This window comes from Streptopelia decaocto (assembly GCF_964273445.1).
Source record: "Streptopelia decaocto genome assembly, chromosome: 6".
NCBI lineage: Eukaryota > Metazoa > Chordata > Aves > Columbiformes > Columbidae > Streptopelia > Streptopelia decaocto.
In genome coordinates, this window is record NC_138660.1 from 812,136 (window position 1) to 835,566 (window position 23,431).

General features: G+C 58.5%; 1 protein-coding gene across 16 annotated transcripts in view; it reads left to right on the forward strand.

Annotated features, from left to right (window-relative positions):
- MBNL1 (muscleblind like splicing regulator 1) overlaps positions 1–23,431 on the forward strand; it is an 86,666-nt gene that overhangs the window by 27,669 nt on the left and 35,566 nt on the right. The window lies entirely within an intron of this gene.

The window sequence follows — 23,431 nt, forward strand, 5'->3', positions numbered from 1 at the left end:
CAGTACTTGCAGTAATAGGTGTTAAGCATGTAGATCTCAGCACCTTCCCTTCACTTTTTATGAATTAAATAGTCTTAACATTTAAAATACTCATCCCACAAATAGTACAGAATTAATTCAGTAGAGTTAAAAAGAAATCAAAAGCTGGGAAATGGAAATCTGTCCGGTTTTCTACAGTGTAATTCTCTCTCCTCGGGCCCGAGTCCTGGGCAGCGAGCGCAGCGTGGGGTGGCCGGTGGCGCGGCCGGGCTGCGGGAGGGGGCTGGAGCTGCCGCAGGTCGCCCGTGCGGCCGCGCGGGACGCCGCGGTTTCACATAAATCCTGAGTTTAAAATGTGTCTTCTCTTAGATCAGGGTAGAGGCTGAACCTTCAGGCCTGAGATACCCAACCCCATCACCCCCAGCCATGCTTCAGCTTATGGATATTGAAATATTTTTGTCACTGTGTTTATTTTGAACTTACAGTAATTATAATGCATGGATGGGGAGTTCATCGGAGAATGTGGAAATAAAATGTTTGTATGCATTAAAAAAGCATTGGAGTTGGGAGCAGCGCCAGAGCCACCAACACCAATGGGGAGTTCCAGACCCGAGCGGCCACTGTGGCCACTGCCCTGGGCAGCGGCGAGCCCGCCTGGCGCTTCCCTGGCACGGTGTGATGCCGTGTGGCACGGCGCGGTGCCGTGTGGCACGGCGCGGTGCCGTGTGGCACGGTGTGACGCCGTGTGGCACGGTGTGACGCCGTGTGGCACGGCGCGGTGCCGTGTGGCACGGTGTGACGCCGTGTGGCACGGTGTGACGCCGTGTGGCACGGTGTGACGCCGTGTGGCACGGCGCGGTGCCGTGTGGCACGGCGCGGTGCCGTGTGGCACGGCGCGGTGCCGTGTGGCACGGTGTGACGCCGTGTGGCACGGCGCGTTGTGGCACGGTGTGATGCCGTGTGGCACGGTGCGATGCCGTGTGGCACGGCGCGTTGTGGCACGGCACAGGCCGGCCACCGCTGCAAGGACGCTGCACCACGGGTGTCCCCGCGGCCATCCTGCCAGTGTGTCGCTGTCACACCTGATGGAAACACAGGCCTGGCCTTGGAGGCTGAAACCTGCCTCTGTGTGAGAAGGTGTGAGAGCGAAGAGGTGCTGCCTGGTGAGCCAGCGCCCGCGGGATCCCGGTTGGTCCGCACTGCCGTGGTGCCCGGGCACACTGCGGGGCAGCGGCTGGACCCGCCGGCCTTGCGCTTCCGAGCGAGGATTAACCAAAGGGCTGGAACGAGAGGCCAGAGGGAGCTGGGTGTGAATCTCCTGCGCTGCAGGAGGCACCACCCGAGTTTGCTGGGGATCAGCATCCTCTGTTGTCCGCGGTCACTGGAAGGGCTGGAAAACGGGCGCTGGGGCAGCAGCGAGGGCTGTGTCTGCTGCGGGACACGTGGGCACTGGCCAGGTGTGCCCGGCATGCGGCTGGCTCTGCCGTTCGCTTTTTGTGATGAAGGAGATAATTGCCACCTTTGTAAAGAGCTGCAAGGTCCTTGGCCAATAACCGTAGGTAGCGTTACAGCATTCTGACATTGCTCCAGATGCTCCGTGCAGAGTCTGCTGGTGCCCGTGTGGAGCCAGCGCCGGAGCCCAGTGCTGCGCTGGGCAGGGATCTGGTGGCTCGGGGGCTCAGGTGAGGTGCTGGGGTGTCCCTGGGGCTCAGGTGAGGTGCTCAGGTGCTCAGGTGAGGTGCTGGGGAGTCCCGGGGGCTCAGGTCCCTCCCCAGTGCTGGGGGCCCCCGGGACCCAGGGGATCCCCGTCCTGCGGGCCGGGAGCAGAGCAAGGACGGCTGCTCTCTCCTGGGCACTTCTTTATTTTTTCCTAGTTAAATGGCTTCTATAATGCATGAAAATACCGTTGATAAGCAGAAGATGGAATGTGCCCCTTCCCCGAATTCCCTGGCCACGCCACCCAGCAGAAGAGCAGTTGCTCAGTTTTGGTTTTGTTTCAGCTGTTTGTAAATTTGGGGTGTACTAAGCTAAACAAGCACTAGTTACTTTGTTACTTTTTCTGCAATATAATAAACTTCAGATGTTATGCAAAAGCGATTTAGGGATGTTACACCATTTTTGCCTTGACCCTGTAAGGTCAGTTAATAGTCTACTAAAGAAAAAAAAAGATTTTTGATCAGGACATTAACATATTATGTTTAATATTGCCATAACTCAGTGTGGATGCGGTGTCCTTGCTCTTTACTAAAACAGCAGTACACCTAAAAATTGACCTTTTTATTAAAATACTTGATTTCTTATAAACGTGTGTAAAATCAGTACTGCCTAGCCAGCTGCCAAGACGGGTGTTTAGTCACTGAATTCTTCTTTATGGACTGCGAATGCATCTCTTGCTGCCCGTGCTCCCGTGAATGAGTGAGCGTGTTGGAAAACGCGGGGTACGAGGCCCAAGGTGCGGGGCCGCAGCTCTGTCACCCAGCGCCCGCTGGTCCCCAGCGCCAGCGCCAGCGCAGGGCAGTGCGCCCATCCAGGTGAACGCGCCTGCCCTAATCTGCCCCTTAGCTATCAGGAGGATAACTTTAAAACAAGAACAATTATGTAGTGTATTCAGATTGTGTGCTTGAGTGGCTGAATCAGCTCCAGCGCTGGCTCTGTGTTATTTAAGTGCCGTAGGATTTGTTTTTCCTAAATTTGGGTGCCTAAAAGCCTGTTAAACTGTCTACAGCAAAAATAAGCTCTTGAGTTCCTAAATCAGGAAACCAGTTTGCAACAGAAATTGGATTTTTAGCATAATTTTGAAACATTCTTCTTTTTTTTTTCTTGGAAAACTATGCCTGAGTGGGATCAGTTTTGAAGGCAGGTTAACTTCAGGTGTTCCCATGGGAAGCAGGATCAGTTTTGAAGGCAGGTTAACTTGTTCAGGAGTTCCCATGGGGAGCAGGATCAGTTTTGAAGGCAGGTTAACTTGTTCAGGAGTTCCCATGGGGAGCAGGATCAGTTTTGAAGGCAGGTTAACTTGTTCAGGAGTTCCCATGGGGAGTAGGATCAGTTTTGAAGGCAGGTTAACCTCAGGAGTTCCGATGGTGAGTCCCGGGCCGTTCCATGAAGCGGAGAGAGGCTGTTTCACCAGTGGGGAGCCGGTGTGGGGTTGGGTGTGGGGAGGCTCTGGGGACACCCCCAGCCCGTGTGCCCCACGGCCTGGGCTGCCCCGAACTTGGGGCAGCAGACAGACCCGCGGGGAAAGGGCCGTGTGTGCTCAGGCCGCCGTTCGGCAGCGCTGCCATCGCTGGTTTTCCGTGGGCGTGAGGGGTGGTGGTTCCCAAAGCGCCCGTTCCACCTGGTCTCCATCGTCCCGTGGGCTCACTGGGCTCGGAGAACAGGGCGGGATTTAGGTAGAAATCGCCGTTACCCTGGGAGCTGGTGCTCGCTGAGCACTGCAACTTCAGAGCACCTTTGCTCTTCCCCTGCTGCTCCTGCCGAGGCAGCTGCTTCACGCTGCGCTTGGGTGTCCGGGGAAGTGCGAGCGCTTTTTCCTACCCTTCCTTCCACAGCTGAACAGTCTGGAATGTTCACCTTTCTCTGCTTTTTTGAAATTGTAGGAAAAAGCCAGCGACTGGAGGTTCCAGTCTCGGCACTGCTGGCGGCCGGGTCGGAAGCTCTGGTGCCCTGTCTGGTATCCACCAGTACACGGGGCTCAGTGTTTGATTCGCTGTTGTGCAAGAGCTTACTTTTTGAAAATGAAACTCTCGCACTCTGTAATAGCAACGTGTCACCTTTTAGTGAGGGGTCTTCAAATAGATAAATGCATTATTACTGTTATTACTTCTAATGATCTTGGTGAGCCCCTTCAGAAGTGGAAGAGTTAAGTGTTCAAATCTCTGCCCTTTGTTGCTGCTTCAAAACAATTTGGTTTTGACTTGTCATTCCCCATCGTGTTACACTTACCTAAGGGTGCTTGATAAGGACCTTCTTTATTTTAATACCAAGAAAAGAAAACCATGGTAAGTGTGTTTCACTAATAGCATGAGAATGGCAGATCGTTTGCTTAGATTAAGGCAGAAGAAAATAATGCGGAAGCATAGTTGTGGAACACTTGAGCAGGTGGCTCATCCTGGTTGTGGGGTGTTGAGCGTGCCGGGGCGCGGGGCGGTAACGGCATCGCGGTGCAGACTGAGGTCCCGCGGGGGGCACACGGACACCCCTCTGACTCCACGGAGCAGTAACCCCTGGAAAAGAGGAAAACACACACAGGGCTCCAGTTCCTAAGATCTGATGTGCGCTTGTCCTGCCAGGGGCCGAGCTCCCGAGGGGACGCACAGGAGAGTGGCAGGGACGTTGTGAGAGTGGTGCCATTGTTGGGCTGAGCGGCAAATAGTCCATTAAAAAACCCCAGTCAATCCAAACCATGTGTGTTCCTCTGTGGGAACATAAATGGCATTTTTAAATCTTATCGCATATTCAGACAAAAGAGTTGTGGCTCACTGCAGTGCTCAGAGTTCATGTTACAGTTTCAGCTCTACAGCTGCAGGAAGAAATTGAAAACAAATTAAAACATTGCATTGCAGCGTTTGCACTCTTGTTCTTTCAGAGGCTGCGCATAATAGAAACCAACACGGGTCAGGAGCTCTGCTGCGTGCAGCCACAATCACTGTAGTTCTGAACTGATCTGGGGGAATATCTAAAGAGGCATAAAATATGAAAACCTCACATCAAGAGTCCTCAGTGATTTGTCCCGACTCCTCGGAGCAGCCGCGTGGCTCCGCGCCCCCCTGACCCCAGGGCTCCCTTGCTCTGTTTTGCTCAGCACAGGTGCCTTGTTGCCAAGGCTCACTCTGGAATTTGTTGGAGGCGAGGAGTAGTGTTCAGGACGGAATGGGCGCATCTGGTTTGTGCCGTACAGCAGCACGGGTGCTTCTCGGCGGGGTCGGGGTGTCCGGGGAGCAGCGGCTCCGCGCTCGGGGCCGGGGCAGCGGTGCCCGCGGCAGCACAGCCCGCGGGTCCGGGAGGCTTTGCCGAGGGCAGGTGCGAGTGCCGCTGTGCACCCCTGTCTCTGCTCCTCTGTGCCTCCCTGTCTCTGCTCCTCTGTGCATCCCTGTCTCTGCTCCTCTGTGCACCCCTGTCTCTGCTCCTCTGTGCCTCCCTGTCTCTGCTCCTCTGTGCATCCCTGTCTCTGCTCCTCGTGCATCCCTGTCTCTGCTCCTCTGTGCCTCCCTGTCTCTGCTCCTCCGTGCACCCCTGTCTCTGCTCCCCGTGAAGGAGCCGAGGGGGACGCGCAGCCCGGTGCGGCTGGGGCGCCTTTGCCGCTCTCCCTCCCCGGGACCTGCAGGCAGAGGACACGCAGTGTCAGTGACACTCGGTGCTTGATTTTTGTCCACCACTTGCCTGGCTGTGTGTTTCCTCCCGCTGGCCGTGTGTTACGATGCCTGGGGGAAATAAGAGGGTGATCTTTCTAGTCTTTAAAGGATGTGAAGCCAACTCAGCAGCCTCTGTCTCGCTGTGCTAATTGGAGTGCTTGCTGGCAGCCTTAATTGCGAGGGACTGGGCTCGCCCCGGTGAGGCTGCGGGCGAGCAGCGCGGTGGCAGCTGCTCCCTGCTCGCCCCGCGCCGTGCTGGGGATCCCGGCTTTTCGTTCCTTCATCCAGGGCTGCACAGCACCGCTGAAAGTCATTCCTGTACAAAACACCAAAAGAGATGCTTTTGTTCTGATCCAGAGTCCTGCCTTTCTGGTTCATCTGTAGGGTGCCGCTGGAAGGATTACTGCTATTGAGACAGGATTTAAGTAAGCACTGAATTGTCAGGTACGGGATTATGCAAATAAGAAAACCTTTTTTGGGTTCATGTTTGAATTTCTTTCAGTACTTATGGCTTATCCCCTTCATTAGGGAACATCTAATTATTTAACTCATACGGAATACCCGCTGAGGTGGTTGGAAGCAACCGCAGCGTTCGGATCAAATAGAGGAACACATTGACGGCTGTTCCAGAGAGCAGAGCTGCGCTCGTGGCGCTGCCCGAGGGGTGCAGTCCCTGCTTTGGAGCGGGAGAGGCATCGCTGCGTATGGCAGAGATACCGGTGTGACAGGCGGGATCCGTTTCCTCACGTTGCATTTCTTTATATCCCAGCCACTGCATAAACTTCACAGTTGATAAAAGTGCCGAACTCAGCGGCATTTTGTACCCTGGTACGCTTCTCCATCCTGATGGGATTCAGTCGAAAATCCTGTGTGACTTTGGTGCTGCTCTTCCATACTGGGCCAGGGGAGGCTGCGTGGTTTTTTGGGAGAGAGCTCTTCCCAGCCTTGCCTGGTCCATGGGCAGGTTTCCCCTGCACCCCGCTGGCAGGTTCTAGCTGTGGGTGGTAGCTAGCACGGTTTGGCTTTGGTAATATGGGAAAAAAGAGTTTGCACGCTTAACCAGAGTCTTTTCAAAAAAAGCAGACAGAATGAAATGTTTTCTGGGACCTTGGGTCTCGCTATAAATTGGCATCATTGAAGCGAATAGTTGGACAGAACCCCAGTGTATGCGTGCTCACGTGCTTGGGGCAGCAGGCAGCACTGGGGCAGCAGGCAGCGCTGGGGCAGAGGACAGCAGGCAGTGCTGGGGCAGAGGACAGCAGGCAGCGCTGGGGCAGAGGGCAGCAGGCAGCGCTGGGGCAGAGGGCAGCGCTGGGGCAGAGGGCAGCAGACAGTGCTGGGGCAGAGGGGAGCAGGCAGCGCTGGGGCAGAGGGCAGCGCTGGGGCAGAGGGCAGCGCTGGGGCAGAGGGCAGCAGGCAGTGCTGGGGCAGAGGGGAGCAGGCAGCGCTGGGGCAGAGGGCAGCAGGCAGCGCTGGGGCAGAGGGCAGCAGGCAGCACTGGGGCAGAGGGCAGCAGGCAGCACTGGGGCAGAGGGCAGCAGGCAGCACTGGAGCAGAGGGCAGCAGGCAGCGCTGGGGCAGAGGGCAGCGCTGGGGCAGAGGGCAGCAGGCAGCGCTGGGGCAGAGGGCAGCAGGCAGCGCTGGAGCAGAGGGCAGCAGGCAGCACTGGGGCAGAGGGCAGCAGGCAGCGCTGGGGCAGAGGGCAGCGCTGGGGCAGAGGGCAGCGCTGGGGCAGAGGGCAGCAGGCAGTGCTGGGGCAGAGGGCAGCAGGCAGCGCTGGGGCAGAGGGCAGCGCTGGGGCAGAGGGCAGCAGGCAGCACTGGGGCAGAGGGCAGCAGGCAGCGCTGGGGCAGAGGGCAGCGCTGGGGCAGAGGGCAGCAGGCAGTGCTGGGGCAGAGGGGAGCAGGCAGCGCTGGGGCAGAGGGCAGCAGGCAGCGCTGGGGCAGAGGGCAGCAGGCAGCGCTGGGGCAGAGGGCAGCAGGCAGCGCTGGGGCAGCAGGCAGCGCTGGGGCAGAGGGCAGCAGGCAGCACTGGGGCAGAGGGCAGCAGGCAGCACTGGAGCAGAGGGCAGCAGGCAGCGCTGGGGCAGAGGGCAGCGCTGGGGCAGAGGGCAGCAGGCAGCGCTGGGGCAGAGGGCAGCAGGCAGCGCTGGGGCAGAGGGCAGCAGGCAGCGCTGGGGCAGCAGGCAGCGCTGGGGCAGAGGGCAGCAGGCAGCACTGGAGCAGAGGGCAGCAGGCAGCGCTGGGGCAGAGGGCAGCGCTGGGGCAGAGGGCAGCAGGCAGCGCTGGGGCAGAGGGCAGCAGGCAGCGCTGGAGCAGAGGGCAGCAGGCAGCACTGGAGCAGAGGGCAGCAGGCAGCGCTGGGGCAGAGGGCAGCGCTGGGGCAGAGGGCAGCAGGCAGCGCTGGGGCAGAGGGCAGCAGGCAGCGCTGGGGCAGAGGGCAGCAGGCAGCACTGGGGCAGAGGGCAGCAGGCAGCGCTGGGGCAGAGGGCAGCAGGCAGCGCTGGGGCAGAGGGCAGCAGGCAGCACTGGGGCAGAGGGCAGCAGGCAGCACTGGAGCAGAGGGCAGCAGGCAGCACTGGAGCAGAGGGCAGCAGGCAGCACTGGGGCAGCAGGCAGCACTGGGGCAGCAGGCAGCACTGGGGCAGAGGGCAGCAGGGAGCGCTGGGGCAGAGGGCAGCGGGCAGCGCTGGGGCAGAGGGCAGCGCTGGGGCAGCAGGCAGCGCTGGGGCAGAGGGCAGCACTGGGGCAGAGGGCAGCAGGCAGCGCTGGGGCAGAGGGCAGCAGGCAGCGCTGGGGCAGAGGGCAGCGCTGGGGCAGAGGGCAGCGCTGGGGCAGAGGGCAGCAGGCAGCGCTGGGGCAGAGGGCAGCAGGCAGCGCTGGGGCAGAGGGCAGCAGGCAGCGCTGGGGCAGAGGGCAGCAGGCAGCACTGGGGCAGAGGGCAGCAGGCAGCGCTGGGGCAGAGGGCAGCAGGCAGCGCTGGGGCAGAGGGCAGCGCTGGGGCAGAGGACAGCAGGCAGCGCTGGGGCAGAGGGCAGCAGGCAGCCCTGGGGCAGCATGAGCTCACCCACCTTCTGCAGCACAGCCGGAGCCAGCTTCCCGTGGACATGGTGTCTGGAATTCAGCTTTTTGCTCATCGGGCATGTTCAGAAGGTCACTGGCATTAGCGTATCTTGCTTGTCCAGTGCCCTGGTGGAACCTGCACTGAGCTGCGTTGAGGGATGGCTCGGGTTTGTGCAGTGACTGCAGCTGAATAGAGATGCAGGAAGGTTCGGGAAAGCCTGGGCTGGGTAAACTGAGCGATTAAAGATTTCACACCCAACCTAATGCTCCTTGGAGGAAACAGAGCAGTCAGGTTTTTGTATTTATGATGTTGTTCATTGAACACCGAGGCTGCAGCTGGTGTTTGATGGAGCTGAGGAAGATGTTCCCCTTGCACAGGACGTGCAGGTGATGGAGGGGATGTGAGATTCTGAAGGAGAAAGGGCCGGTTTTAGAAGTGCGAGCAGGTGGAAGGGGGAGAAGGAGGAAGGCGCGGGCTGTGGAGAACCCGGCTCTTCCGGCAATGCGTGAGCTGGGTGCAGCGGCCGGGGGGCCCCTCAGTGCCTGGAGAAAATGCATTTATTCTCCGCTTCTGCCAGCTCTTCGAAAGGCAGTTTTTGTACCCAGTTCTAAGTATAAACATATCTGAAGAGAAAACTAATGCATGTTGGTGGATTTTTTTTAACATGGAAGAAAGTGAACCTAATTTTGCCTTCTTGGAAACATTTGGGTTCATCAAGTAAGGGACTGAAAATAGGAAGGGAAGCAGAGGCCAGCTCCTAATGCTCAGACCATGAGCTGAAGAGGTTTTTCATGTCTGTAACAATGTATGTGTTTTCACATGGTGTTTGTCACACCTTTATGGTTTTGATGTATCTGGTGATTTCAGATGTGTAAGTACCCAGGTGGTTAGACACTAAAAAAGTGGTTGCAGTGGAAGTTTGAAGTTACTTGTTACAAAGCTTTCAACTAAGTGTTTTACTCTGTGCTATCCATATATGTATATATACACACTGTATACTATTTGTGTATACACATATGCTCATGCATTGCTTTCTTCTGGCTTTATATCTATCTATATCTATCTATCCATCTCATGTATAGGTTTTGAAGGCAGGCTGGTTTTAAATGTTCTTTTGCACTTGCTTTCTCTTTGGTGTTGGTTGACTAGTGCGCAGGAACCCAGAGCAGAGGGGTGAGGTGGGGAGGGCTGCCCGTGGCCTCCGAAACACGGCCTGGGGGGACGTGTCGCCTCTCCACGGGGGGACATGTCACTGCTCCATTGGGGGACGTGTCGCCTCTCCACGGGGGGACATGTCACTGCTCCATTGGGGGACGTGCCGCCTCTCCACGGGGGGACATGTCACTGCTCCATTGGGGGACGTGTCGCCTCTCCACGGGGGGACATGTCACTGCTCCATTGGGAGACGTGTCGCCTCTCCACAAGGGGACATGTCACTGCTCCACTGGGGGACGTGTCGCCTCTCCACGGGGGGACATGTCACTGCTCCATTGGGAGACGTGTCGCCTCTCCACGGGGGGACATGTCACTGCTCCACTGGGGGACGTGTCGCCTCTCCACGGGGGGACATGTCACTGCTCCACTGGGGGAAGTGTTGCCTCTCCACGGGGGGACATGTCACTGCTCCATTGGGGGACGTGTCGCCTCTCCACGGGGGGACATGTCACTGCTCCACTGGGGGACGTGTCGCCGCTCCGCGTGGCCGTGGGCAGGCGGGGACAGGCTGCTGCTCTCCTGGGGACGCCCATGGGGACACTTTGGGACGGCAGAGTTGTTATCTCTGTGATACACCCTGCGACCCTGCCTGTCGCGGGGAGATAAAGCGGCCGCGGATCCCTGGGCGGCATCCTTGGACACCAGCAGTTTGGTCCCGTTTCTCTGGAGTCCTTGGCCTTGCTCTGGATTATTCCAGCAATGGCAGCGGCTGGTGCCAGGTGGCTCCTCCATGTTCCTTTCACACTGTTGTGTTTTGTGCATCGACTTTATATGTAAAAAGGAGCCTTGAGCAGCTGGAAAGGCCTTAAGGAACTGCTTTGTGCTTAAACAAATTGAAAATAGCAGTTGCTAAAAATACACCCATATTTAATTTTTAAAATTGGGAAAGCACTGCTGGGTTTTGCTGCTGTCTGGAGTGCAGCAGAAGGTCGCTTGTCCAGCACCTTGCAGAGCTGCGTTATCCTTTCCTCTGCGTTCTGTTTAGATGACCAGTAGTTACTGACTGCTTGAGCTCTGTTTTCATCACCTGACAAATTACTCAGCTCAGCTCAGCTCAGCTCTGCCCCTTGACTGTGTTTGAGCTGCTCCGTGCTCTCTGCGCTGGTTGCCGCGGAGCCCGAGGAGGATGGAGCGACCTCGGGCAGCCGTGCCGGCTCTGACTCCGACTCCTTCCTCCTCCCTCCTCATCTGGGCTCCTGTCCCCGCTCTCCTTCTCCCTCTCCCTCCCCAGCCTCCTCCTGTGTCTTGTTTTATTGCAGGGAGGTTCTGTCCGGCCCTCCCCGTTGCGTGGGGGTTGTGTCCGTCCGTCGGGCGCTGGGGACGCGGGGACAGCCGGCGCTGGGAGCCGAGCTGCTCCGGCCGCACAGCCGGGGGGTGGCAGGCCCTTCCAATTGTCAGTGCCCCTGGTAACATAAACAATGAAGGGGAATCCTGACCACAGCGCCGTGTTTTGGCACATTCCGTGATTATTTAGCTTTACAAAAACAAACCTTGTGTTTCCCACTCATTCATGTCCATTGACCTTCTCTGTTCAACAGCTGGAGTGAAACAGCCCGGGCAGAGCAGCCTTCACCTCCTCGTTCCTTCAGAGCCCCGATGCTCTGTGAGGCCTTACAGATGCTGGAAAACAGTTTCTGCTGTTCGTTTGCGCTTTCTCGTCCTCTAATGTCCTTGTCACGTATTTCATAAGCTTTTCTGAGCTATCATTGCCTTTTTTTCCCCAGTACATGACCTGAACAGAGTTCAGCTTTCCAGGGCTTTGATACTGAGTGTGCAGCCACATTTCTGAGCACATGCACACATCTGTGAATGCAATAAAAACGATGTAAGTATTCGCTCTAACAAAGAGTTACAGTTTGTAAAGTAAAGCCTATACAGGGCTTTTAAGGGAGAGAAGGCAGAGAGCTCCGGTGAGCAAGTGATGTTTTCTCGTAGCCTTAATTATATTTGCACTGCACTGGTCCGAACAAGGTAGATCCTATCTTTATTTGCACCTGCTGACTTACAGTGGATCTTTTGTTCTGTTGTTTTATTGTCATTTTAGTTTACGGAGAAAGTGAGCAAGGTCAGCCCTCCGCTGTAAAAGCTAAAAGGGTTACAGAGTGTGATTACAGCAGCTCTGCGTGTTGGATACGGCTTAATTAGCACATACATCCGTCATGCAGCTTTGTCTTTGTAAAATATTGATCTACAATATCAGTGTTATGAGGCCTTGAAAGCACTTAGTGCAGGAAGTCGTTCCCAAGCTCTATGAAAAAAAGCTCTGTGACCGATCCAGGGCCTGCTGGGTCCAGCTTAGCTGCTGGGTCCAGCTTAGCTGCTGGGTCCAGCTTAGCTGCTGGGTCCAGCTTTGCTGTTTGGTCCAGCTTTGCCGCTGGGTTGGCAGCGTCCTGCCGTTCCCTCTGCTTCAGGCAGCACAGTTCAGAGCTCTGAGCTAGAAATTCTTCATCGATGTGGCTTGAAACTTGCTATTTTTGTCAGTGTTTCGGTGTGGCAGTGCTGGCGATGGCTGGATGTGTCTCGGTGTGCCGGTGGAGCCGGACGCTGACTGTCTGTGGTGACGGGACGCGGGCCGAGCGCGTGCCCGGGACTGTTTCGTTGCGCTGTGGTGAAGACAAGGCACAGCTGGCCACCACCAATGCGAAATGAAGCCAAGGCCACGTCGTGGCGTGTGCTGGCCCCCGGGAGCTGGGCAGAGGCAGCGGGGCTGGCACACAGCGCTCGGCCGTCCCGCTGCACCCCCGCGGCCTCACCCGCACCTCGCAGGGCCTCGCCTTGGCCCTGGGAGCTGTTCTGCCTCTTCAGGGCTGTGTCTGCTTGGGTTTTTAAAACGTGGGTGCGCTGTCCATGTTCCTTGGCCATGCACACGCTCCCTGCAGCCACCGATGGGAGCAGGAGATCCCTGTCTGTGCAGGGGTGCTCCCGTCACACCGGACTCACCTCCTCGAGCTGTTCTGCCGTAGGTTGGAGTGACAGTGGTGGTTGTTCAAAATGAAGTACAGCCTGCGGTTGTGAGCGCTGTGCTCCAGGCCGCCCTCGCGTGCTCTGCGCGGCTGCGGGGCTGCGGTGCTGCATGCGGCAGAGGAGCAGCTGCCGGGTGCTGTGGTCAGGTCAGAGTGTAACTTCACTCATTGTCACAAGTCAGGAGCCGGGGTCGCGGGGATGAGAGGAGCCTGTGCAGCCGGTTGTGCCGTGTGGGGAGGGTTTGCTGTGGCGGGCTGCCCAGCACCCTGCGTGACCTCCACGGGTCCCCGTGGACCTGCTGTCCAGCGGCCCAGCCCTGTGGCACGGCCCGGCTCCACGGCACAGCCTGGCCCTGCCACACAGCCTGGCCCCGCGGCACAGCCTGGCCCCGCGGCACAGCCTGGCCCCACGGCACAGCCTGGCCCCACGGCACAGCCCAGCCCTGCCACACAGCCTGGCCCCACGGCACAGCCTGGCCCCACGGCACAGCCTGGCCCCGCGGCACAGCCCAGCCCTGCCACACAGCCTGGCCCCACGGCACGGCCTGGCCCCACGGCACAGCCCCATGGCACAGCCCCACGGCACAGCCCAACCCTGCCACACAGCCCGGCCCCACGGCACGGCCTGGCCCCACGGCACAGCCCCACGGCACAGCCCCATGGCACAGCCCCATGGCACAGCCCCACGGCACAGCCCAGCCCTGCCACACAGCCCAGCCCCACGGCACGGCCTGGCCCCGCGGCACAGCCCGGCCCCACGGCACAGCCCCACGGCACAGCCTGGCCCCACGGCACAGCCCCACGGCACAGCCCCACGGCACAGCCCAGCCTTGCTCTCACACGCTTTGCTTTTTTTGTCCAGAAGTGACTAAGCTTCCTGTTATTCCACACTGTCAGTTTTTCCCCAATACTGGTGTCATGTTGAGCAATATTTGTTTGCCAGCAGCTTCCTCTGCCTCTGTCCCGCTCCGGCGCCGTTGTCCTCCCACGTACCTGTCACAGCCACGCTTCCTTATTAGCAGCCTGATGGATTTTTGGGTTCACTCAGCTGGACTTGCATGCACCAAAACCAGTATTTAAAAAGAGAAGTCAACCCCAAAAGAGCTTTATTGGGTTGCTCCAGGAGGGCGCTGTGAAGCGCGAGGCAGCGTCCGGGAGCAAGCAGCGTTCGGTGTGCGGGAGGGAGAGGCGTGCGTTGGTTGTCCCTGTAAGCGATGCGGGGGTGCGGACAGGGTGGGCGCCGCCGGTTCTGCTCCGCGGTGCCGAGCTGTGAGTGTGTATGGGGAGCTGCCCGTGCCTCGGCAGCGGTGCCGGGATGAGCAGGACGGCACGGCTCACGGGGCGGGCGCCGGGCAAAGGTGTGGAAGGTATTTCTCGTACCCCCCAGGTGCAGGTGCCTCCCCCCGCCCTGCAGCCCAGTCCTGTGCGCTGGGGCGAGACAGACGGGGACATTCCCCATCCCGTGTCCATGTGAACCCCATGCCCGGCCCCGCCACCTGCTTTTGCTGGGACCAGTGGCAGCAAACCGGCACGGCTACCCGGGGCTGTGCATGTAAAAATAACCCAGCAGGAGGAACAAACAAGTTATTTTGGTGCAGTAGGGGTGGCCATGCGTAAGTGACTCAGGGCCTTGCCTTGCTGTGCCACCCAGGGCTTACCCGGGCATCCCGAGCACTTAGAAACAGCTCGAGGCGTTTCCCCTGGTTTTGGGAAGGGGCCGGGGGCCTGTGGGGTGCGGGGTGTTGGTGCCCCGGGGGTGTTGGTGCCCCGGGGGCAGGTCTGGAGGAGCTGCAGCAACATGGGCTCGTCCTGCCGGAGCTGCCGCTGCTTCTGGGGGCATTTGTGCCCTGGGTACCATTAATTACACTGCCCGGGTACTATTAATTACACTGGTGTTTCAGCAAACTACAAGGGACACAAAACACTCAGCCTGCCTGAAAATCAGCCAGTTTATAAAAAATTTGAAATTTATGCCTAAGTTCTTTAACTAGTAATATTGGAAGTGCTGCTCTCGGGCTCGAGGTCCCCGCCGTGTCCTGGCTCAGGGGCGCGTGCTGCCGCGGTCCTTAATTCCTGCTCAGCCACTGATTAAGTCCTGCGAAATTTCATTGCCATTGATAGCTTGATAAGTGTAACAGTGTGGAGCTCCAGGAGACTCTGTCGTTGTGTAATTGCAGCCCGGGCAGCGCGGTGGGATGCGGCGAGGAGCTGTGTTTCACACTGCCCCTCGGACAGCTGGCCTCGGACCGCACTGCTGCCTGATCGCCCGTTAATTACCGCTTGCTTTGGTGTGCTTGTGCTTACAGCAGCTTCTGACAGCTCCGGCTCCATCGGTGCAATAAATAATGATCAGATGCTGACACTTCTTGGCTTGGTCGGGTATGCAGACCAACTGTTCATTTTCTCGCTCCCGTCCTAGGAATGCGGTAAATGAGAGCCGTGTTTCCTCGCGGCAGGCGTACCCGCCACCGCGGCACGGCCCCGGGGCCGCCGGCTGCACGGGGCACCAGGACAGCAGTGCTGCAGCTGGGGATTGCTGAACAGCGCAAGCATTTGTTCTTCACTCAAGTACGTTTGTGGCTCTGTCCTCTCGCTCGCAGCAGCTGCGGGCGGGGAGCGGGGTGTGCGCTGGCCTGACGTGTCTCCTTACTGGAAGCGCTAAGCGTCTTTCCTTCCTTTTCTGTGTATTGGGAAGTTTTTCTTTGTGTCTCCCTTCAAACATCTGTGCAAGTGAAGTCTCCCTTGTGCTGTGTCATTGTCCTGCGCGGCCTTGCTGGACGCTGTCTCGGGCCTGGCGCTGGCACTGGCTGGACCTTCGGCAGCTGTCACCCCCTCTGTGCCACCCCCATCCGTGCCATCCCCCCCTCTGCCCAAGTAGCCCCTGTGCATGTGTCCCCGCAGCCACAGAAGTGCTGTCACGTGCTGAAAAGCCCAGAAAACCTGTTGCAATGACATCTCCCCCACTTCCTCCCCATGGCTGCTGCTCTCCGTTTATTTTGGCAGAATGGGTATGTGCAGTAATTAAGTAGAAAGGTTTGGGTGTTATTGGAGCAATATGCTTCCATCTAAGAAAGCTTGCTGTACCGTGAAGTGTGTCGGCGTGGGGACAGGGCGCGGCGCTGTTTGCGGTGCTGAGGATCGGGGCGCAGCCCGTGCCGGCGGCAGCGCCGCCGAGCGCCGCCAGCCCGTGGGGCGGCCCCGCGGGCGAAACGCGCTGGATGGAACTTGGCTGGTCTGACGAGAGGTGCCGGCCGCTCGCACAGAGCTGCCCGGACGGCAGAGCTCGCTGCTCGGCCCAGGTTCCAGTGCGGCTTTACTGCAGGAGATTCTGGATCGTTTCTCATGCCGGTAATTCTAAATTATTGTCCTTTGTAACCTTGGGAGAAAAAGTGCTTAGTGCTGCGCCTGGTTGTGCGAGTCTGTGTGTTGGTGTCAAGTACAGCGTGAGTTCTGCAAATCAGAGATCCCGTTCCTTGTCTTGAGATACCGTATTTGCTAAGAACAAGGGAAAACACTGTGAAAGGGCTAGCAAGGCCTGAAACTCCATCTGCAAGGCAAGAAAATAGAGAAATATATAACAGTTATGTAAACCATGTCAATAAAAACCCCAAATATGTCCACACATTGGCATTTTCAGGTTAGCATCCCGGCAGTGATTCCCAGTGTCGATGGTGTGGGGCTGCAGTTTTCACCTGTGCTTTTAAATCATCGCCTCTTCGATGAAAATCCAGACAAAAAATGACGGCAGCGATTGACTTCAGGTGGCTGGGGAGGGCGCATGACAGCTGACGGTGATTTCTGTGTTGTTAGCAGTGAGCGCAGCTCCGAGCGTGGGCGGCGCAGAGCGTCACACCCGCGTCCCCGGGTCACCGGGGGGCAGAGCAGACAGCCCCCGCTCTCGCTGCCTGCGGAATACGCTGGGCCGGTTTGCTTAACGTAAGGGATGCAGCGCGAGTGGATTAAACAGCAGCGCTGCAAAAGTAGCGTGTGTCGTAGCGGGTAATGCTGCTGGCAGGTTTGTAGGAATCACTGCTCTTGGTGGAGTAAATACAGACTGAGCTTTCCGAATAAGCCTGGTGGCTGTAGGAAGTTGCAGAAGAGCTTTATAGCAATGAAGATTTAGGATATGCAAACAAAACTGGTGAGATTGCTTCAACTTGGGACAGGGAGCCTGGGGAACAGCCTTTTCATCACTGACTGGCTCGGCCCAGCTCTCCTTGGCATTGTCTTCATGGTCCCTCTCCCCGCGCATCTCCACAGCGTGTTTGCGTGTTGTAGCTGCCGTTAGCAGCTCTCAGTTTGAGCTTTGGTTTGGATGAGTCCCACGGTTGCACAGCGCTCTGCCGGTTTTGTGCCGTGGCCGCCGGGGCTCGGCCGGGGCGCGGTGCTGGCTGGGCTGCGGCAGCTCCCGGCGCTGCGGTGCCGTGGGGTCGCGGCGGCTGCTGTTTCCCGGGGTGTGGGGGCTGCCTCGGAATCCCAGGGATGGCTGCTGCACCCAGGCGGGCGCTGCGCCGGGCGGTGGAGGAGCCGGCGGGCGCAGCTGTGGCTGCAGCTCCAGCGCCGCGCAAAGCTGGCGGAGCAACGTGCTGGAAATGACATGCAGAGCTTCAAGAGGGAAATTAATCAGATGTATAATTAACGCTAAGTTGTCTGAAAATATTTTATATCTTTTTTTAAAGGATATTTTTGGTTTCGCAGTGGGTATATTGTGAATTGGTTATCAAATCACTCCTGTTTAGAAAGCAGCACAGCAGTTTGCAGCTGTAGTCTGTTACCATCGCTCACGTGTCTGACACCGTAACTGCGATGCGATGGTGTGGCGCTGCCATAGAGCTCGGCGGAGCTGGGAGGAGGGAAAAGTGCATTTCCCCTTTCTACAGACAGTGATGTAGAGGAGGAGGGTGCTGAGCTGGGGTCCCTCCGGCCGCGGGTGCCCCGGCGGGCTCGTCCCAGGCTCCGCTCAGCGATGTCCTCGGCCCCTCTCGTGCCGCTTGTTGCTTGTGTGTCCGGGTTGGTTTGTGACAGAGGTGCCACAGTCATGCTCCGTGTCGCTCTGCGCAGGTCGGGACAGGGCTGTACACACACAGCCCTGGAGCGGTGTTGGGGACAGGGCTGTACAGCAGCGCTGTTTGGGACAGGGCTGTACACACAGCCCCGGAGTGGTGTTGGGGACAGGGCTGTACAGGGGCGGTGTTGGGGACAGGGCTGTGCAGGAGCGCTGTTTGGGACAGGGCTGTACACACACAGCCCCGGAGCGCTGTTTGGGACAGGCTGTGCACACAGCCCCGGAGCGGTGTTGGGGACAGGGCTGTGCAGGAGCGCTGTTTGGGACAGGCTGTGCACACAGCCCCGGAGCGCTGTTTGGGACAGGCTGTGCGCACAGCCCCGGAGCGCTGTTTGGGACAGGCCGTGCGCACAGCCCCGGAGCGGTGTTGGGGACAGGGCTGTGCAGGAGCGGTGTTTGGGACAGGGCTGTGCGCACAGCCCCGGAGCGGTGTTGGGGACAGGCTGTGTGCACAGCCCCGGAGCGGTGTTTGGGACAGGCTGTGCGCATAGCCCCGGAGCGGTGTTTGGGACAGGCTGTGCGCACAGCCCCGGAGCGGTGTTGGGGACAGGGCTGTGCAGGAGCGGTGTTGGGGACAGGCCGTGCGCACAGCCCCGGAGCGCTGTTTGGGACAGGCTGTGCGCACAGCCCCGGAGCGCTGTTTGGGACAGGCTGTGCGCACAGCCCCGGAGCGGTGTTTGGGACAGGCTGTGCGCACAGCCCCGGAGCAGTGTTGGGGACAGGCTGTGCGCACAGCCCCGGAGCGGTGTTGGGGACAGGCTGTGCGCACAGCCCCAGAGCGGTGTTGGGGACAGGGCTGTGCAGGAGCGCTGTTTGGGACAGGCTGTGCGCACAGCCCCGGAGCGGTGTTTGGGACAGGCTGTGCGCACAGCCCCGGAGCGGTGTTTGGGACAGGCTGTGCGCACAGCCCCGGAGCGGTGTTTGGGACAGGCTGTGCGCACAGCCCTGGAGCGGTGTTTGGGACAGGCCGTGCGCACAGCCCCGGAGCGCTGTTTGGGACAGGCCGTGCGCACAGCCCCGGAGCGGTGTTGGGGACAGGCTGTGCGCACAGCCCCGGAGCGCTGTTTGGGACAGGCCGTGCGCACAGCCCCGGAGCGCTGTTTGGGACAGGCCGTGCGCACAGCCCCGGAGCGGAGCTCCAGCCGCAGGCCGTGGCCCCAGCTCCCGCGTTGCCCTCGCTCCCTCTGCAGACACAGCAACAGGTGATGGCAATTTCTCTTGCTTGAAATCACAAAAGCCAGATTTTATTTTTAAACTCCAGCAATTCAGTTTTAAATATAGCAACTGTAATGGAGAATTCTCCTGTTTACACTTGGATGAGGACACTAATTATCCCATTTAGATCACCATGCCAACCACCTCCCCTTTCCCACCAGGTAGAAGAGACTGAAAATGCCAGTGCTCTGCGAAAGCAAATGGAAATAGTTACATCTGTGGTTGTGGGTTTTTTTTGTTTGTTTTTTTATTATATATTTTTTACACATGCATATAGCTACATTAGAGTTACATTTGATTTCTGATACAAAAACTCCGCTTGAATCAGCGGGGCAGGCGGCGCTGGAGCGGGGCTGGGGTGCTGGGAACACCCCGCAGACGGCCGGGCCGCCGTCTAAACTCTCTTGAAATCCATCACCCATGTGAAGAGTATATAACGTACACAGTGTCATCCCTCTTGCGGCATTCCCCTTTAAACGTGCAGTAAAGAGCAGCGGCCTGTCTCAGCGGCTCTGCTGAGCCAAGGCTGTGTCCTTTTTATTTGTCCCCAGTTCGGACGCAGGTTTGACAGCCTGCCTGGTTTCTGTCGTACCGCGCCAAAACAAATCGGAAGCCTGAAAATATTATTAAATATTAAATATGCTGCAGTAAATCCATTAATAGTTGCAGTGGAACCTGCTGGATGTTGAGCTCACCGCTCACGTTCGCCGTTCCCTTGGCAGCGCCGAGATGTGAGGAGCAGCGGCAGAGGGGCTGTTGTCACACAGGAGGGGACGGCAGGAGCAGGAGCGGTGGCAGCGACGCGGTGGCAGCGACGCGGTGGCAGCGACGCCGGTCCCGCGGCTGCCGGGGCTCTGTGCCGTGCTGCTGCGCCCGCGCCGCTGCCGGGCACCGCGGGAAGCTGGAGCGATAAATAGATTGAATCTCGCATGTGTTACACTTGATCTTGACATAAAGTAATTCATTTTGCTCTTAAAATGTTAGCTATTATGTGCTCGAGTAAGGATCATGCGGATTACTGGAGATTGCTCTAACAGGATTTTATGGCTTTAGGAGTTTGGAGAGCGCAGTGTCTGAAGTCCGTGCTAGAAGTGTCTTGTGGATTCTAATGCTGTTGTTATCCACGGCGGCCCTGGGATAACGGCCTCTTGGGGTGTTTGGTTTTCCTGCGCGGGGCTGGAAGGACGTGACTCCCGCTGTCCCCGCGCTGGGCCCTGGCTGGGGGGGTGACCGGGCAGAAATCCGGGGTCACCTGTGCCCGTCGGCAGAGCTTGTGACTGCTGGAAACATGAATACTGATAAATTGACGTGTAACGTATATATACAGACACGTGGATATACCAATATTTGTAATAACATGAATATCAATACTGAAACGTGTTAAAGGATGAGAAACATATTTGTATTTCCGTAAGTTACTGATGCGTTTGCCGATGGCTGTTGGGAAGCAGGGATCCGGCGGTTGGTGGAGTCTCCAGGGGGGGACAGGCTGACTGGAGCTGGACACGGGCTTTGGTGACCCTGTTTGGGTGCTGCACAGCAGGAGGACGGTGCGAACAAAGTGGGGCAGGCGTGAGCATCCCCGGTTCCTGGAGCCGGGGATCATTCTGCGCTCCCCCTCGTTTCTCCCGTCCCTGCTCGGGGCTGTGCGGTTTGAATCGCTGGTGCCGACAGGACAAGGGCTGGACCGGAGCAGAGGGCGCGTCTGTCCCACGCTGTGGGTGGCGGGCGGCCCGGCGAGCCCTGTGCCGGTCCCTGTGCCGGTCCCTGTGCCGGTCGTGCCCCGGTCCCGCGCGCGGGCGGCGGCGGCGCTGGGAGCAGGGACCGCGGGGCCGGGTTCCCCCTGCACTGTGTTCTTCCCTCCTGCGGTCATGCCAGGAGTCCACGTACTCTGTTCTCTTCTTTCTTTGTTTTTTCTAAACCTGTTGAATTTCATGGCAATTAGACGGCTCCTCCGTGTTTCCTCCTGTACAAGTGCCATTAGCAGTATAAGCAAAAGTGATAAATGAAAGGGTTTGAGACTTTTATCTACAAGGTAGACACGCAAAGACGTCATTAAGTGGTCACTTCAGTGTGTTTTATGGCTGCACTGGACATGAAAAGATGCACAAAGATAATTAAAAAGGATAAAACCTGTAGCCAAATCAATTTAATTATTATAACCAAGATCACATCTTGCCAAAAAAGTGAGACAGAGCATCTTAGCAAGTTCAAGTGAGTGCGATTTCTCCTTTTGTAAGGGCAGAGCAGGTGGCTGCAGGAGGCCAGGGACAGCGGGGAGGGGACAGCACGGGGCAGCTGGGCAGGACATGGGACATGGGACATGTCCCCAGCTCCAGGGGCACTGCTGCAGCCCGGCCACCGGCTCTGGGCAGGACATGGGACATGGGACATGTCCCCAGCTCCAGGGGCACTGCTGCAGCCCGGCCACCGGCTCTGGGCAGGACATGGGACACAGGACATGGGACATGTCCCCAGCTCCAGGGGCACTGCTGCAGCCCAGCCACCGGCTCTGGGCAGGACACGGGACATGGGACATGGGACATGTCCCCAGCTCCAGGGGCACTGCTGCAGCCCGGCCACCGGCTCTGGGCAGGACATGGGACATGGGACATGTCCCCAGCTCCAGGGGCACTGCTGCAGCCCGGCCACCGGCTCTGGGCAGGACATGGGACACGGGACATGGGACATGTCCCCAGCTCCAGGGGCACTGCTGCAGCCCGGCCACCGGCTCTGGGCAGGACACGGGACATGGGACATGGGACATGTCCCCAGCTCCAGGGGCACTGCTGCAGCCCGGCCACCGGCTCTGGGCAGGACATGGGACACAGGACATGGGACATGTCCCCAGCTCCAGGGGCACTGCTGCAGCCCGGCCACCGGCTCTGGGCAGGACATGGGACATGGGACATGTCCCCAGCTCCAGGGGCACTGCTGCAGCCCGGCCACCGGCTCTGGGCAGGACATGGGACATGGGACATGTCCCCAGCTCCAGGGGCACTGCTGCAGCCCGGCCACCGGCTCTGGGCAGGACACGGGACACGGCACATGGGACATGTCCCCAGCTCCAGGGGCACTGCTGCAGCCCGGCCACCGGCTCTGGGCAGGACATGGGACACGGGACATGGGACATGTCCCCAGCTCCAGGGGCACTGCTGCAGCCCGGCCACCGGCTCTGGGCAGGACACGGGACATGGGACATGGGACATGTCCCCAGCTCCAGGGGCACTGCTGCAGCCCGGCCACCGGCTCTGGGCAGGACATGGGACACGGGACATGGGACATGTCCCCAGCTCCAGGGGCACTGCTGCAGCCCGGCCACCGGCTCTGGGCAGGACACGGGACATGGGACATGTCCCCAGCTCCAGGGGCACTGCTGCAGCCCGGCCACCGGCTCTGAGCAGGACACAGGACATGGGACATGGGACATGTCCCCAGCTCCAGGGGCACTGCTGCAGCCCGGCCACCGGCTCTGGGCAGGACACGGGACATTGGACGCATCCCGGCCACCGTCTCCCGGCAGCTCCTGTCTCTGTCTGTGGGGCTGAGCTGGGAAACACTTGGTTTGTACCTACTCTGGTAGTGCAGGTTTTGGCAAAGAACTCCCAAAGTGACCAGGAATCACTGAAAAAGGCCTCCTCTTGGTTTTTTTTCCTCCTTTCTGCAGTAATAGCCACAAAACCATAGAAAGAAGTACATGATAAAGACACAAATCAGTGCAAGGTATTTGCAAATAATTCTGCTTAGGCACTGATGACTTAATTTAGCTGAGTAAATGAAAGCAATGCTGTGCGATAGCTGCACGCAGCACACCCATCGCAGCTGGGCTCGTGGGAGCCGAGTGGAGCGGTGCCTGGGCCGCGATGGGCGGTGGAGCTGGAAGGAGCAGCGTGGTCCGTAACGTGGCGCTATTTTGAAGGGGTGATTTATCCAAATGCTAAGGAACTCATTATCCTGTTTATTATTCAGTGGTGACATGTAAACTAGTGGGATACATAATGCAGGTGTAAAAAGAAATCGAAGTTTGTAGGAATATTAATGAAGCAAAAATGCTGCAGTTAATTGGGAAGGAGAGCAGGGCTGTGAGTGGCACCTTCCAGGGGTTCGCCTGTGATTAACTTCAGCAATCTAAATTCCTCAGTGACCGATGTCAGTGACTCTGGCTGGTGAGGTGTGGTTGGACCCCGGCGTTCCGGCTGTACCGTGGGGGTGCTGGCTGTGCCCCCGCTCACCCAGCAGGCGCGTGGGGGACACGGCGCCGCTCCTGCTGTCACCCGCTGCCGTGGCCGTGCAGGGAGCCCTCGCTGTGCTGGGACGGGAACGTTCAGCTGGGGCTGCCCGGGGCGAGTTTATGTGAAATCCTTTGTTTAATAGACATTCAGCGGTTGATGTCAATATTTATTCTCCTGCGCTGCTGATTAACCAACGCTTATCGCGGTGGCCACGGCGCTGCCCGGCGAGCAGGCGCTGCGCCGCGCTTCCTTGTGCCCGGCCCGCCAGCCAGGGGGGCTTCACTGACCCCCAGCCTGTGCTGTCCCGCCAGCCAGGGGGGCTTCACTGACCCCCAGCCTGCGCTG